Here is a 15,684-nt window from a genome sequence, read left to right on the forward strand (position 1 = left end):
AACTCGCACACATGTTAGACTCCTTGGTCCGTGTTTCAAGACGAGTCAGATGGAAAGCCCGTTGGCCAGCGCCACGAGCGCACAGGTGCCCAAGAGCCTGCCATAAAGGCGCACGCTTTGCTCCTCGACTGTCATGACAGAAGTATTTGTGTGACCAGAAGGTTGCACTTGTGCCACCGCAACAGCCCGCGCTGGCACATCCCCCGAACCGAGCGGCGGACCGGCTCACACCATTCCGCATCTGACCGGGGCACATCACCGGCCTCCATCCGCTTCCCTCCTGGAAATTTCAAGCACTCTTTAACTCTCTTTTCAAAGTCCTTTTCATCTTTCCCTCATGGTACTTGTTCGCTATCGGTCTCTCGCCCGTATTTAGCCTTGGACAGAATTTACCACCCGATTAGGGCTGCATTCCCAAACAACCTGACTCGCCGATAGCGCCTCGTGGTGCGACAGGGTCCAGGCCTGATGGGGCTCTCACCCTCTCCATCACCCACTTCCAGGGGACTTGGACCTGGTCCGTCGCTGAGGATGCTTCTATAGACTATAATTTGAAAGGCGCGACCGTCAATTTTCATGCTGGGCTCTTCCCAGTTCACTCGCCGTTACTAGGGGAATCCTAGTAAGTTTCTTTTCCTCCACTTATTGATATGCTTAAACTCAGCGGGTACTCACGCCTAACTTGGGGATGCGGTAGAGATGCAGCAATGCCCGCACTGCGGCAGGCCGCTGAGCCCGGAATAAAGTTCCTCGCGAGGAATCGTTCGATCGACGCAAACCAATGCCGACCTTTGCGAGCCACCGCTCGTCGCTCGTCATGGGATTCTGCAATTCACACTAAGTATCGCATTTCGCTACATTCTTCATCGTTGTGAGAGCTGAGATATCCGTTGTTGAGAGTCATGATTTTGTTTTGTTTTTTCCTTTCGGTGACCCAAGCATGCAAGGCACTGGCTCGCGCCTCATTCTTTGGATTTCTAAGGTGCGCGATGCACCCGTGTGTTTTTGGGTGTTGACACATCCCGAACCTTGAGCACCCAATGGGTGCGACAAGGAACGCTGTGGTGTGTCCCTGCCCCATCCGCTCGCAAAGGTGGACGGCGACGCATAGGAGAGTTGTGTCAGTGGACAGGGCCCCTGCCTCGCAAATCATGCGAGTGCACCCATCCTAAACACAGAACACTCCAAGCGATGAGTCAACACACCCGGGCAAGGCAACGGGGGGTTGCGGCAGTCCCGACTTGCCGTTGTCGAAATGATGGATCCCTGGCACAGTGCTGTGCATGCGATTGGACCATGAAATCTCAACGGGGGACGAGGCCCAGACCCCCTCTGAACTGCAACCGAGCAGAGACCTCTCGCTCCGACGTGGATGTTGTTCGAAGGCACCGATCCTATAATCTAGATTGCATCCGAGTCTCTTCTTTTCCCCACAGGGAATCCATGCTTTCGATCACAGGCATTCGATGTGACCCTCAACCTCGACGGTGCTAGACCCGTAGCTTGGCCATCCAACACATAGCTGCAGGGCCGAGTGTCTGCATGTCGCTGAGATTTCGGTGGCAGGGAGGAGGCCAGCTCCATCCCCTACACGATTCAGGGTCTCAAACCGACAATGATCCTTCCGTAGGTTCACCTACGGTAACCTTGTTACGACTTCTCCTTCCTCTAAATGATAAGGTTCAGTGAACTTCTCGCGACATCGTCAACAGGAACCCCCGTTGTCACCACGATCCGAACACTTCACCAGATCATTCAATCGGTAGGAGCGACGGGCGGTGTGTGCAAAGGGCAGGGACGTAGTCAATGCAAGCTGATGACTCGCGCTTACTAGGAATTCCTCATTGAAGATCAATAATTGCAATGGTCTATCCCCATCATGATGCAATTTGGCAAGATTTCCCAAACCTTTCGGGCCAGGGAGAGAAACTCGTTGGTTGCATCAGTGTAGCGCACGTGCGGCCCAGAACATCTAAGGGCATCACAGACCTGTTATTGCCTTAAACTTCCATGGCCTAGGAGGCCATAGTCCCTCTAAGAAGCTGGCTGCGAAGGGGAACCTCCGCGTAGCTAGTTAGCAGGCTGAGGTCTCATTCATTAACAGAATTAACTAGACAAATCTCTCCACCAACTAAGAATGACCATGCACCACCACCCATAGAATCAAGAAAGAGCTCTCAATCTATCAATCCTTACTATGTCTGGACCTGGTAAGTTTCCCCGTGTTGAGTCAAATTAAGCCGCAGGCTCCACTCCTGGTGGTGCCCTTCTATCAATTCCTTTAAGTTTCAGTCTTGCGACCATACTCCCCCCGAAACCCAAACACTCTGATTTCTCAGAAGGTGCTGGCGGAGTCCTTAGTGCAACATCCACCGATCCCTGGTCGACATCGTTTATGGTTGAGACTAGGACGGTATCTGATCATCTTTGAGCCCCCAACTTTTGTTCTTGATTAATGAAAACATCCTTGGCAAATGCTTTTGTAGTGGTTTGTCTTCCATAAATCCAAGAATTTCACCACTGACAATGAAATACGAATGCCCCCGACAGTCCCTATTAATCATTACTCCGGTCCCGAAGGCCAATGGAACAGGACCAGACTCCTATCACGTTATTCCATGCTAATGTATTTAGAGTGTAGGCTTGCTTTGGGCACTCTAATTTTTTCAACATAACGGCACAAAAATCGCGACCCAGCCAATTAAGGCCAGGAACACGCCGCCGGCAGAAGGGACGTGAGGGCAAGTGCACACCTAGAAGGTGGACCGACCATGACGACCCAAGGTCCAACTACGAGCTTTTTAACTGCAACAACTTAAATATACGCTATTGGAGCTGGAATTACCGTGGCTGCTGGCACCAGACTTGCCCTCCAATGGATCCTCATTAAGGGATTTAGATTGTACTCATTCCAATTACCAGACTCGATGAGCCCAGTATTGTTATTTATTGTCACTACCTCCCCGTGTCAAGATTGGGTAATTTGCGCGCCTGCTGCCTTCCTTGGATGTGGTAACCGTTTCTCAGGCTCCCTCTCCAGAATCGAACCCTAATTCTCTGTCACCCGTCAGCACCATGGTAGGCCTCTATCCTACCATTGAAAGTTGATAGGGTAGAAATTTGAACGAAGCGTTGCCAGCACAAAGGCCGTGCGATCCGTCGAGTTATCATGAATCACGAGAATAGCGGGCGAGCCCATGCCGGCCTTTTATCTAATAAATGCATCCCTTCCGAGAGTTAGGATTTGGTGCACGTATTAGCTCTAGAATTACTACGGTTATCCGAGTAGCAAAGTACCATCAAAGAAACTATAACTGATTTAATGAGCCATCCGCAGTTTCACAGTCTGAAATAGTTCATACTTAGACATGCATGGCTTAATCTTTGAGACAAGCATATGACTACTGGCAGGGTCAACCAGGTAGCTTCTAACAACGAGGGGACCCCCAAGACCTGCTATAGCCAAGGGATGCCTGCCGCGATGGGAAACCAAAATTTGCATTCGCTCCGTCATGCATCCAAACATAATCCACCGCACAAGAAACAAGAATGACGTTCACAGCACATGCAAGACTCGCAACGCTCAAAGATTTTGCACAAGAGGAAAGTGTCCCATCGTCAACCAGAGAGAGCCGAACAGGGAGCCTCGGTTCACAGGCACTTGGGAAGAACATCCCGTACGAAACCCTTAACCCTCGAACTCGCTGCCGCCACTACTCGGAAAGAAGCCTCGAGTCTGTACGAGATGCACCGCGCACGTAGCCACCTCAATTGTAAGGCCACTCAGAGACATCCATTTCCCAGGCATATGCCTCCTACATGCCTGTTGAGGTGCACCCACACAGACAAAATCCTTCTTGATCACAACAAACATTTTCCCATGACGAAGAGCTGGTTGCCAAAGTGCCAATGGAGACCACCGTACTGAATGGTGAAGGGTCGTGTGAGTCGAAAACATGGCTGGTTATGTGATTGGCGGGGGCATCACTGTGCACGCGAACACCTCAATTATAAGGCCGCTCGAGGGCATCGTGTATAACAACACCCCCTCCGCACATTTATAGGTGATGAGAGCCCACCCGCATACACGGACATGTCTAACCTCTGGCAAATTTCTCCTTTCCCAGGACAGCCTCGCTAACCATTCCCCGTGACACGTGATCTGCCAGCCCAGGTACAAAAAAGTTCCTATGGCTGAACACTCACACTAGCGTTGTCGAACAAGCTTCAATCTCATGCACATGCACATACTGAAGAACTGGCACCGCGAGGGAACCACCCGCGAGCACCCACATCTCGGCAAAAAGCATTCGTGCGATTTCTTCCCCTAGACAGACACGTTGGGCCTGCACTTGTTGGAGCATTGCAAAGATGAGCGCTCTGGTTCGCAGGAGCCTGAGAAGAACATCTCGTACGAAACTCATTCCCCCAAAATGCTCGAATCACAAATGCTGGCAGCAGGGTTGTAATGCAAAGATGTACACCGCGCACGCGACCGAGTAAGGACACTCAGAGACATCCATTTCCTAGGCATATGCCCCCTACACGCTTTTTGGTGCACCCCGTACAAATGGCCATACTTTGACAAGCCCTCCTAGAATTTCGCATCTGAAGAGAGATGAAACGCCTTGGGCTTTTTGTCCAGACAATGCAAACACCGAACGCTCTCTTTAGGGGGGAGCTAAAGAAGAGTATCTCCCGCAGAACCCATGAGCTATAGCCATTCGGATCGCACAGGGCAGGACAGGGCATGGAGAGTTTCCGCATCCAAACAAAAATTATCGGTAATACTCTATGCTTCTACTGGCCCGGACCACAAAGGTTGTCATGACAGTGCCATGCACTTCTGTAGGATGAGACAGTGAAGAGGCGAGCACGCACCGAGAATGCACTAGCAAATAAATTATGCGGAAACCAAACCTTTCGCCGGCCCCCCTCTCAATCCCAAGGCTCTACCAATCAGCAAAAACTTAGGGTGGAGAGTGGACCCTTGATGAAATTAGGGACGTTGAGCAATGCACCCGTGCAACGATCTCTTTCCTTCTTGCCGTCTGGGCAGGATAAAAATGCAATGATAGAACGTGCCAATGAGACGGAGCCCTTGGCTAAAAGATACAACTCCATGCACACTCAGCAATAAGCGCATCTTAGAATCGAACACCAAATGTGCAGTGTGTTGCAAGCCGTGCAGACACCTATATATAGGGTATATCCAACAAAACAAAGTGACAAGTACTTCCCACCAGCTCCGCCATTGTGATTACCGAATGGGATATACTCACCGCCACAGATTAATGACCATCATTACCATCTCGGAATAGATACAAGCACATCGAGCTTCATCCGATCAACTGGATGAATTTCACCTTGAAGGGGCCCAATCAAAAAGTTCTGGAGGTCACCTCCTGGAACTCTTAGGAACAAGGCCCATCTTACATGCAAACTCTGCTACTGCATAAACACAGGTTAAAATTAAAGAGAAATTGCAAGGCCGTCACAATGGCCCGAGGCCAATGCTCTGACTATAAGTCAATTTTCTCTTGCAATCACCATGCCACCATTCACAGAGAGATCTCCCCATTCACTTGTGATGCGACGCACAATCCAAGTGCTAGACGCGAGCTCGCCCTTGAAAGGGCCACTTTCCAAGGCATCCCCCAATGACACATTGGAACAAAAACCGCTGTCAAACCATTCCCAATGTTGTGCCAGTCGAGTTGGCATAGAGGCGACCTTTTGGAGATCCCGCGTAGTAATCAGGATGTGCTTTCATACCCATCTCTCACAAAGACCAATGTTAGCTATGAACAAATTAGGAATCCAAGGCCTCACATCCATCGATATCGTCGGGGCACTGGGTCTATATACAAAGGCCACAGAGAGGTTCCGAGAAGAGAAGCCCCCCTTGCTCACTCGCACAAACATCCCAAATTCTAGACACAAGCTCCCGCCCTTAGCATCACTCTCCAGATCATCACAATGACACATTGGAATGACAACCGCTGTCGAACAACTCCCGAAATTGTGGCAATGGAGTGAGAGAAAAGAGAAGCTTTTGGGAGAGGCGCATAGCAAACGAGCTGCTCCTTCATTCTGCTCTTATATACAAATCCGATGTCACTGATTTCATTTGGAATCCAGGGTGCATTCGTCCTTGCCCACACGAGCAATGGCTCTTCTGATTGAATGGCCAAGGGGAGCTTCCGATAACAAAGGCTCCCTTGTCACTCGTGATGCACAGCCCAACTGCTAGATGACGGCTCGCCCTTCAGATCGTTGCACAGGCAACCACCACAATGGCACCATTGGAATGACAACCACTGCTGAACCTTTCCAAAAATTTTGTGCCAAAGAAGTTGTTGCGAAGAGAACGACTCTGGGGAGAGAGCACTCATATAGCAAAATCGGGATGGCTTCACGGCCCTTCCAATAGAAACAATGCTGGTGCCAATATTTGAAATCCGAATAACGTGTCTTTCTCGAACACCAGCACCGATTCTATTGGGGAGGCTCACCGAGAGCTTTTGTTATCAAAGCCTCCCATTCTAGCATAGATACAAGCACATCGAGCTTCATCCAATCAGCTGGATGAATTTCACCTTGAAGGGGCCCAATCCAAAATTTCTAGAGGTCATCTCCTGGAACTCTCAAGAACAAGGCCCATCTTACATGCAAACTCTGCTACTGCGCAAACATAGGTTGCAATTAAAGAGAAATTGCAAGGCCATCATAATGGCCCAAGGCCAATGCTCCGACTAAGTCAATTTTTTCTTGCAATCACCATGCCGCCATTCACAGAGAGATCTCCCCATTCACTTGTGATGCGACGCACAATCCAAGGGCTAGACGCAAGCTCGCCCTTGAAAGGCCACTTTCCAAGGCATCCCTCGATGACACATTGGAACAACAACCGCTATCGAACCATTTCCCAATGTTTTGCTGATTGAGTTGGCACAGAGCCGCTAGACGAGGGCTCCCATTTTAGATCAAGTTTTAAAATCACCAAGAACATGCGGTGAGGGCTGGCAACCGCTGCCAAACCTTTTTTTGAAATTGCGCCAGCTGACTGACTAGAAAATATGCTTTACACGATAGGTATGCAAAAAATTTTGCTAGAGTGCCAAGCACCCACCTCATGGCTAGAGACAAGGGCTCGCCATTAGATCAACTTCGAAATCGCTGAACAGACGTGCTGGAAAATGGCAACCGCTGCCAAGTCTCTTCCGTAGTTGCGTCAGTCGAGTGATCGAAGAAGGTGATCTAAGAGAGGGTCCAAGCGTAGGCATTCATTGGGGGATTCGGGCCGATGGCATAAATTTATGCAATACCTGAGCAACACCGGACAGAGGTGCTAGATGAGGGCTCCCATTTTAGATCGAATTTTAAAATCACCAAGTAGACGCAGTGAGGGCTGGCAACTGCTGCCAAACCTTTTTTTCGAAATTGCGGCAGCTGATTGACAAGAAAACATGATCTAAAGGAGAGTCCAGGTATAGCACCCTCGAGGGTGGGCTTCATGCCCCTCTAATTGATTCAACGTCGGCATCCACTGTATCAAAATCAGACATATCCATCTGCCCTGACAGCGGCTTTGAATCAATGAGGGGGGCATGGGAGAGGCTCGTGGCAACCACCTCTCCCATTGTAGCCGCAATAGGCATGCAAAAAAATTTTGCTAGAGTGCTAAGCACCCACCTCATGGCTAGAGACAAGGGCTCGCCATTAGATCAACTTCGAAATTGCAGAACAGACGTAGTGTAGAATAGCAACCGCTGCCAAGTCTCTTCCATAATTGCGTCGGTCAAGTGATCGAAAAAGGTGATCTAAGAGAGGGTCCAAGCATAGGGCATTCGTTGGGGTAATATTGCTGATGGCAAAAATTTCTGCAATACCTGAGCAACATCGGACGGAGGTGCTAGACGAGGGCTCCTATTTTAGATCGAGTTTTAAAATCACAAAGAAGACGCGGTGAGAGCTGGCAACCGCTGCCAAACCTTTTTCTGAAATTGCGCCAGCTGAGTGACAAGAAAACATGATCTAAAGGAGAGTCCAGGAATAGCACCCTCGAAGGTGGGCTTCATGCCCTTCTAATTGATTCAACGTCGGTGTCCACCGTTTCAAAATCTGACATATCCATCTGCCCTAACAGTAGCATTGAATCAATGAGCTGGGCATGAGAGAGGCTCGCAGAAACCACCTCTCCCATTGTAGCTGCGATAGGCTCACAAATTTTTTTTCTAGAGTGCCAAGTACCCACCTCATGGATATAGACAAGGGCTCGCCATTAGATGAACTTCAAAATTGCAGAACGGACGCAGTGTAGAATGGTAACTGCTGCCAAGTCTCTTCCTTAATTGCGTCGGTCGAGTGATCGAAGAAGGTGATCTAAGAGAGGGTCCAAGCGTGTAGGCATTCATTGGGGGATTCGTGCCGATGGCAAAAATTTGTGCAGTACCCGAGCAACACTGGACGGAGGTGCAAGATGAGGGCTCCCATTTTAGATCAAGTTTTAAAATCACCAAGTAGACGCGGTGAGGGGCTGGCAACCGCTGCCAAACCTTTTTTCAAAATTGTGCCAGCTGAGTGACAAGAATACATGATCTAAAGGAGAGTCCAGGAATAGCACCCTCGAGGGTGGGCTTCATGCCCCTCTAATTGATTCAACATCGGCGTCCACCGTTTCAAAATCTGACATATCCATCCGCCCTGACAGCGGCATTGAATCAATGAGGGGGGCACGGGAGAGGCTCATGGCAACCACCTCTCCCATTGTAGCTATGATAGGCATGCAAAATTTTTTTGCTAGAGTGCCAAGCACCCACCTCATGGCTAGAGACAAGGGCTCGCCATTAGATCAACATCGAAATCGCTGAACAGACGTGCTGTAGAATGGCAACCGCTGCCAAGTCTCTTCCATAGTTGCGTCGGTCGAGTGATCAAAGAAGGTGATCTAAGAGAGGGTCCAAGCATAGGCATTCATTGGGGGATTCGCGCTGATGGCATAAATTTATGCAATACCCGAGCAACACCGGACGGAGGTGCTAGACGAGGGCTCCCATTTTAGATCGAGTTTTAAAATCACCAAGTAGATGCGGTGAGGGTTGGCAATTGTTGCCAAACCTTTTTCTGAAATTGAGCCAGCTAAGTGACAAGAAAACATGATCTAAAGGAGAGTCAAGAAATACCACCCTCAAGGGTGGGCTTCATGCCCCTCTAATTGATTCAACGTCGGCGTCCACCGTTTCAAAATTTGACATATCCATCCGCCCTGATAGCGGCGTTGAATCAATTTGGGGGGCACGAGAGAGGCTCGCGGCAACCACCTCTCTCGTTGTAGCCACGATAGGCATGCAAAAAATTTTGCTAGAGCGCCAAGCACCCACCTCATGGCTAGAGACAAGGGCTCGCCATTAGATCAACTTTGAAATCGCTGAACAGACGCGCTGTAGAATGGCAACCGCTGCCAAGTCTCTTCTGTAGTTGCATCGGTCGAGTGATCGAAGAAGGTGATCTAAGAGAGGGTCCAAGTGTAGGCATTCATTGGGGGATTTGCACCGATGGCATAAATTTATGCATTACCCTAGCAACACCAGACGGAGGTGCTAGACGAGGGCTCCCGTTTTAGATCAAGTTTTAAGATCACCGAGTAGACGCGGTGAGGGCTGGCAAACACTGCCAAACCTTTTTCTGAAATTGTGCCAGCTGAGTGACAAGAAAACATGATCTAAAGGAGAGTCCAAGAATAGCACCCTCGAGGGTGGGCTTCATGCTCCTCTAATTGATTCAACGTCGGTGTCCACCTTTTCAAAATTTGACATATCCATCCACCCTGACAGCAGCGTTTAATCAATGAGGGGGGCACGGGAGAGGCTCGCAGCAACCACCTCTCCCATTGTAGCCGCGATAGGCATGCAAAAAAATTTTCTAGAGTGCCAAGCACCCACCTCATGGCTAGAGATAAGGGCTCGCCATTAGATCAACTTTGAAATCGCTGAACAGACGCGCTATAGAATGGCAACCGCTGCCAAGTCTCTTCTATAGTTGCGTCGGTCGAGTGATCAAAGAAGGTGATCTAAGAGAGGGTCCAAGCATAGGCATTTATTGGGGGATTCACATTGATGGCATAATTTTATGCAATACCTAAGCAACACCGGACGGAGGTGCTAGACGAGGGCTCCCATTTTAGATCGAGTTTTAAAATCACCGAGTAGACGTGGTGAGGGCTGGCAACTGCTGCCAAACCTTTTTCCGAAATTACGCTAGCTGAGTGACAAGAAAACATGATCTAAAGGAGAGTCTAGGAATAGCACCCTCGAGGGTGGGCTTCATGCCCCTCTAATTGATTCAACGTTGGTGTCCACCTTTTCAAAATCTGACATATCCATCCACCCTGATAGCGGCATTGAATCAATGAGGGGGGCACAGGAGAGGCTCGTGGCAACCACCTCTCCTATATAAGCTATTATTGTGAGGCTCGCTCTGCATTAAAAATTAGCGAACACACCGACATCCACCTTAAAAATCCAAATCCTTTAAAATTCCTACCAAACAGCCATTCACGACCCAATTTTTTATGAGGTCGGTAGAGGAGCAAAAGATTGTCATCGGTTAGGAGATTTGAGTTCATGGAGCCCAAGGACTGAAATGGTCATCAAGCTCATCCAATCAACTGGATGAATTTCACCTTGAAGGGGCCCAATCCAAAAGTTCTGGAGGTCATCTCCTAGAACTCTGGAGAGCAAGGCCCATCTTACATGCAAACTCTGCTACTGCGCAAACATAGGTTGCAATTAAAGAGAAATTGCGAGGCCGTCACAATGGCCCGAGGCCAATGGCTCTGACTAAGTAAATTTTCTCTTGCAATCACCATGCAGCCGTGCACAGAGAGATCTCCCCATTCACTTGTGATGCGATGCACAATCCAAGGTCTAGACGGGAGCTCGCCCTTGAAAGAAAGACCACTTTCCAAGACATCCCCCGATGACACATTGGAACGTCAACCATTGTCGAACCATTCCCAATGTTGTGCCGATCGAGTTGGCATAGAGGCGACCTTAGGGAGCTCCCGCGTGGCAATCGGGATGTGATTTTGTGCCCATCTCTCACAAAAACCAATGTTAGCTGTGGACAAATTTGGAATCCAAGGGCTCGCATCCATTGATATCGTCGGCACTGGGTCTATATATTCAAAGGCCATGGAGAGGTTCCGACAAGAGAAGCTCCCCTGCTCACTCGCACAAACATCCCAAATTCTAGACACAAGCTCCCACCCTTAGCATCGCTCTCAGATCACTGCAATGACACATTGGAATGACAACCACTGTCAAACAACTCCCAAAATTGTGGCAATGGAGTGAGAAAGAAGAGAAACTTTGGGGAGCCGCGCATAGCAAACGGGCTGTGCTGCTGCTTCATTTCGCTCTTATATAGATTTGAAATCGTTGATTTTGTTTGGAATCCGAGGCCACATTCATCCTTGCTCAAACAAGCAATGGCTCTTCTAATCGAATGGCCATGGGGAGCTTCCAATAACAAAGGCTCCCTTGTCACTCATGATGCATAGGCCAACTGCTAGATGACGGGTCGCCCTTCAGATCGTTGCCCAAGCAACCACCACAACGGCACCATTGGAACGACAACCGCTGCCGAACCATTCTGAAAATTTTGTGCCAAAGAAGTTGTTGCATAGAGAATGACTCTAGGGAGAGAGCCCTCGCATAGCAAAATCGGGATGGCTTCACGGCCCTCCCAAAAGAAACGATGCTAGTGCCAATATTCCAAAAATTTGAATAACGTGTCTTTCGTGAACACCAGCACTAATTTCTATTGGGGAGGGTCGCCGAGAACTTTTGTTATCAAAGCTCCCATTGTAGCCGTGATAGGCACACAAAAAATTGCTAGAGCCCCAAGCTAGAGCCCCAAATATGCAGTGTGTTGCAAGCCGTGCAGACACCTACATATAGGGTATATCCAACAAAACAAAGCAACAAGTACTTCCCACCAGGTCTGCCATTGTGATTACTGAATGGGATATACTCACTGCCACAGATTAATGACCATCATTACCGTCTTGGAATAGATACAAGCACATCGAGCTTCATCCGATCAACTGGATGAATTTCACCTTGAAGGTGCCCAATCCAAAAGTTTCGGAGGTCACCTCCTGGAACTCTCAGGAACAAGGCCCATCTTACATACAAACTCTGCTACTGCACAAACACAGGTTGCAATTAAAGAGAAATTACAAGGCCGTCACAATGGCCCAAGGCCAATGCTCCAACTATAAGTCAATTTTCTCTTGCAATCACCATGCCACCGTTCACAGAGAGATCTCCCCATTCACTTGTGACGCGACGCACAATCCAAGTGCTAGACACAAGCTCACCCTTGAAAGGGCCACTTTCCAAGGCATCCCTCGATGACACATTGGAACGACAACCGCTGTCGAACCATTCCCAATGTTGTGTCGGTCGAGTTGGCACAGAGGCGACCTTGGGGAGCTCCCGCGTAGCAATCGAGATGTGCTTTCGTACCCATCTCTCACAAAGACCAATGTTAGCTGTGAACAAATTTGGAATCCAAGGCCTCGCATCCATCGATATCGTCAGGGCACTGGGTCTATATACAAAGGCCACGGAGAGGTTCTGAGAAGAGAAGCCCCCCCTGCTCGCTCGCACAAACATCCCAAATTCTAGACACGAGCTCCCGCCCTTAGCATCACTCTCCAGATCACCGCAATGACACATTGGAATGACAATTGCTGTTGAACAACTCTCGAAATTGTGGCGATGGAGTGAGAGAGAAGAGCAGCTTTAGGGAGAGGCGCATAGCAAATGGGCTGCTCCTTCATTCCGCTCTTATATATAGATCCGATGTCGCTGATTTTGTTTGGAATCCAGGGTGCATTCATCCTTTCCCACATGAGCAATGGCTCTTCTGATCAAATGGCCATGGGGAGCTTCCGATAACAAAGGCTCCCTTGTCACTCATGATGCGCAGCCGAACTGCTAGACGACGGCTCGCCCTTCAGATCGCAGCCCAGGCAACCACCACAACGGCACCATTGGAATGACAACTGCTGCCGAACCATTCCGAAAATTTTGCGCCAAAGAAGTTGTTGCAAAGAGAATGACTCTGGGGAGAGAGCACTTGCATAGCAAAATCAGGATGGCTTCACGGCCCTTCCAATAGAAATGATGCTGGTGCCAATATTCGAAATCCGAATAACGTGTCTTTCTCGAACACTAGCACCGATTCTATTGGGGAGGGTCGCTGAGAGCTTTTGTTATCAAAGCCTCCCATTGTAGCCGCGATAGGCATGCAAAAAATTTTGCTAGAGCGCCAAGCACCCACCTCATGGCTAGAGACAAGGGCTCGCCATTAGATCAAAACTTTGAAATCGTAGAACAGATGCATTGTAGAATGGAAACCGCTGCCAAGTCTCTTCCATAATTTTGTCGGTCAAGTGATCGAAGAAGGTGATCTAAGAGAGGGTCCAAGCGTAGGAATTCATTGGGGGATTCGCACCGATCGCATAAATTTATGCAATACCCGAGCAACACCGGATGGAGGTACTAGACGAGGGCTCCCATTTTAGATCGAGTTTTAAAATCACAAAGAAGATGCGATGAGGGCTGGCAACCGCTGCTAAACCCTTTTCCAAAATTGAGCCAGCTGAGTGACAACAAAACATGATCTAAAGGAGAGTCCAGGAATAGCACCCTCGAGGGTGGGCTTCATGCCCCTCTAATTGATTCAACATCGGCCTCCACCGTTTCAAAATCCGACATATCCATCCACCCTAACAGTAGCATTTAATCAATGAGGGGGGCACGGGAGAGGCTCGTTGCAACCACCTCTCCCATTGTAGCCGTGATAGGCACGCAAAAAATCTTGCTAGAGCACCAAAGCACCCACCCTCATGCTTATAGACAAGGGCTCACCATTAGATCAACTTCGAAATCGTAGAACAAACGCGGTGTAGAATGGCAACCGCTGCCAAGTCTCTTCCATAATTGCGTCGGTCGAGTGATCGAAGAAGGTGATCTAAGAGAGGGTCCACGCATAGGCATTCGTTGGGGGATTCGTGCCGATCGCATAAATTTATGCAACACCGGACGGAGGTGCTAGACGAGGGCTCCTGTTTTAGATCAAGTTTTAAAATCACCAAGTAGACGCGGTGAGGGCTGGCAACCACTGCCAAACCTTTTTCTGAAATTACGCCAGCTAAGTGACAAGAAAACATGATCTAAAGGAGAGTCTAGGTATAGCACCCATGAGGGTGGGCTTCATGCCCCTCTAATTGATTCAACGTCAGCGTCCACCATTTCAAAATCCAACATATCCATCCACCCTGACAGTGGCATTGAATCAATGAGGAGGGCACGGGAGAGGCTCACGGCAACCACCTCTCCCATTGTAGCTATGATAGGCACACAAAAAATTTTGCTAGAGTGCCAAGCACCCACCTCATGGCTATAGACAAGGGCTCGCCATTAGATCAACTTCGAAATCGCAGAACAGATGCGGTGTAGAATGGCAACCGCTGCCAAGCCTCTTTCGTAATTGTGTCGGTCGAGTGATCAAAGAAGGTGATCTAAGAGAGGGTCCAAGTGTAGGCATTCATTGGGGGATTCGCGTCGATGGCATAAATTTATGCAATACTTGAAAAACACCGGACAGAGGTGCTAGACGAGGGCTCCCATTTTAGATCAAGTTTTAAAATCACCAAGTAGACGCGATGAGGGCTGGCAACCGCTGCCAAACCTTTTTTTGAAATTGCGCCAGCTGAGTGGCAAGAAAACATGATCTAAAGGAGAGTCCAGGTATAGCACCCACGAGGGTGGGCTTCATGCCCCTCTAATTGATTCAACGTCGGTGTCCACCATTTCAAAATCTGACATATCCATCCGCCCTGACAGCGGCATTGAATCAATGAGGGGGGCACGGGAGAGGCTCGCGGCAACCACCTCTCCCATTGTAGCCGCGATAGGGCACACAATTTTTTTCTACAGCACCAAGGACCCACCTCATGGCTAGAGACAAGGGCTCGCCATTAGTTCAACTTCGAAATCGCAGAACAGACGCGGTGTAGAATGGCAACCGCTGCCAAGTCTCTTCCATAGTTGCGTCGGTCGAGTGATCAAAGAAGGTGATCTAAGAGAGGGTCCAAGTGTTAGGCATTCGTTGGGGGATTCGCGCCGATGGCATAAATTTATGCAATACCTGAGCAACACCGGACGAAGGTGCTAGACAAGGGCTCCCATTTTAGACCAAGCTTTAAAATCACCAAGTAGACGCAGTGAGGGCTGGCAACCGTTGCCAAACCTTTTTCTAAAATTGCGCCAGTTGAGTGACAAGAAAACATGATCTAAAGGAGAGTCCATGAATAGCACCCTCGAGGGTGGGCTTCATGCCCCTGTAATTGATTCAACGTCGGCGTCCACCATTTCAAAATCTGACATATCCATCCGCCCTGACAGCGGCGTTGAATCAATGAGGGGGGCATGGGAGAGGCTCGCGACAACCACATCTCCCATTTTAGCCGTGATAGGCACGCAAAAAATTTTGCTAGAGCGCCAAGCACCCACCTCATGGCTGTAGACAAGGGCTCGCCATTAGGATCAACTTCGAAATCGTAGAACAGACGCGGTGTAGAATGGCAACTGCTACCAATTCTCCTCC

The 15,684-nt window shown here is 49.1% G+C and overlaps 2 non-coding genes and 1 pseudogene across 2 annotated transcripts in view; all 3 read right to left on the bottom strand.

The window, feature by feature from the left end:
* LOC149573616 (25S ribosomal RNA) overlaps nt 1-691 on the bottom strand; it is a 3,405-nt gene extending 2,714 nt beyond the window's left edge. The window contains exon 1 of the ribosomal RNA XR_016360972.1: nt 1-691. This exon is cut by the window's left edge and continues 2,714 nt beyond it. This is a non-coding gene — a ribosomal RNA (25S ribosomal RNA).
* Nucleotides 692-724: 33 nt separating this feature from the next.
* LOC149573617 (5.8S ribosomal RNA) lies at nt 725-902 on the bottom strand (annotated as a pseudogene).
* A 711-nt stretch (nt 903-1,613) lies between these two features.
* Nucleotides 1,614-3,424, bottom strand: LOC149573618 (18S ribosomal RNA). The gene has a single exon (XR_016360636.1). It is a non-coding gene; the product is annotated as an 18S ribosomal RNA (ribosomal RNA).
* Nucleotides 3,425-15,684: the final 12,260 nt, after the last annotated feature.

This window comes from Cupressus sempervirens, chromosome 2, assembly GCF_028749045.1.
Source record: "Cupressus sempervirens isolate cs-2001-9-10 chromosome 2, ASM2874904v1, whole genome shotgun sequence".
Taxonomy (NCBI): Eukaryota; Viridiplantae; Streptophyta; class Pinopsida; order Cupressales; family Cupressaceae; genus Cupressus; species Cupressus sempervirens.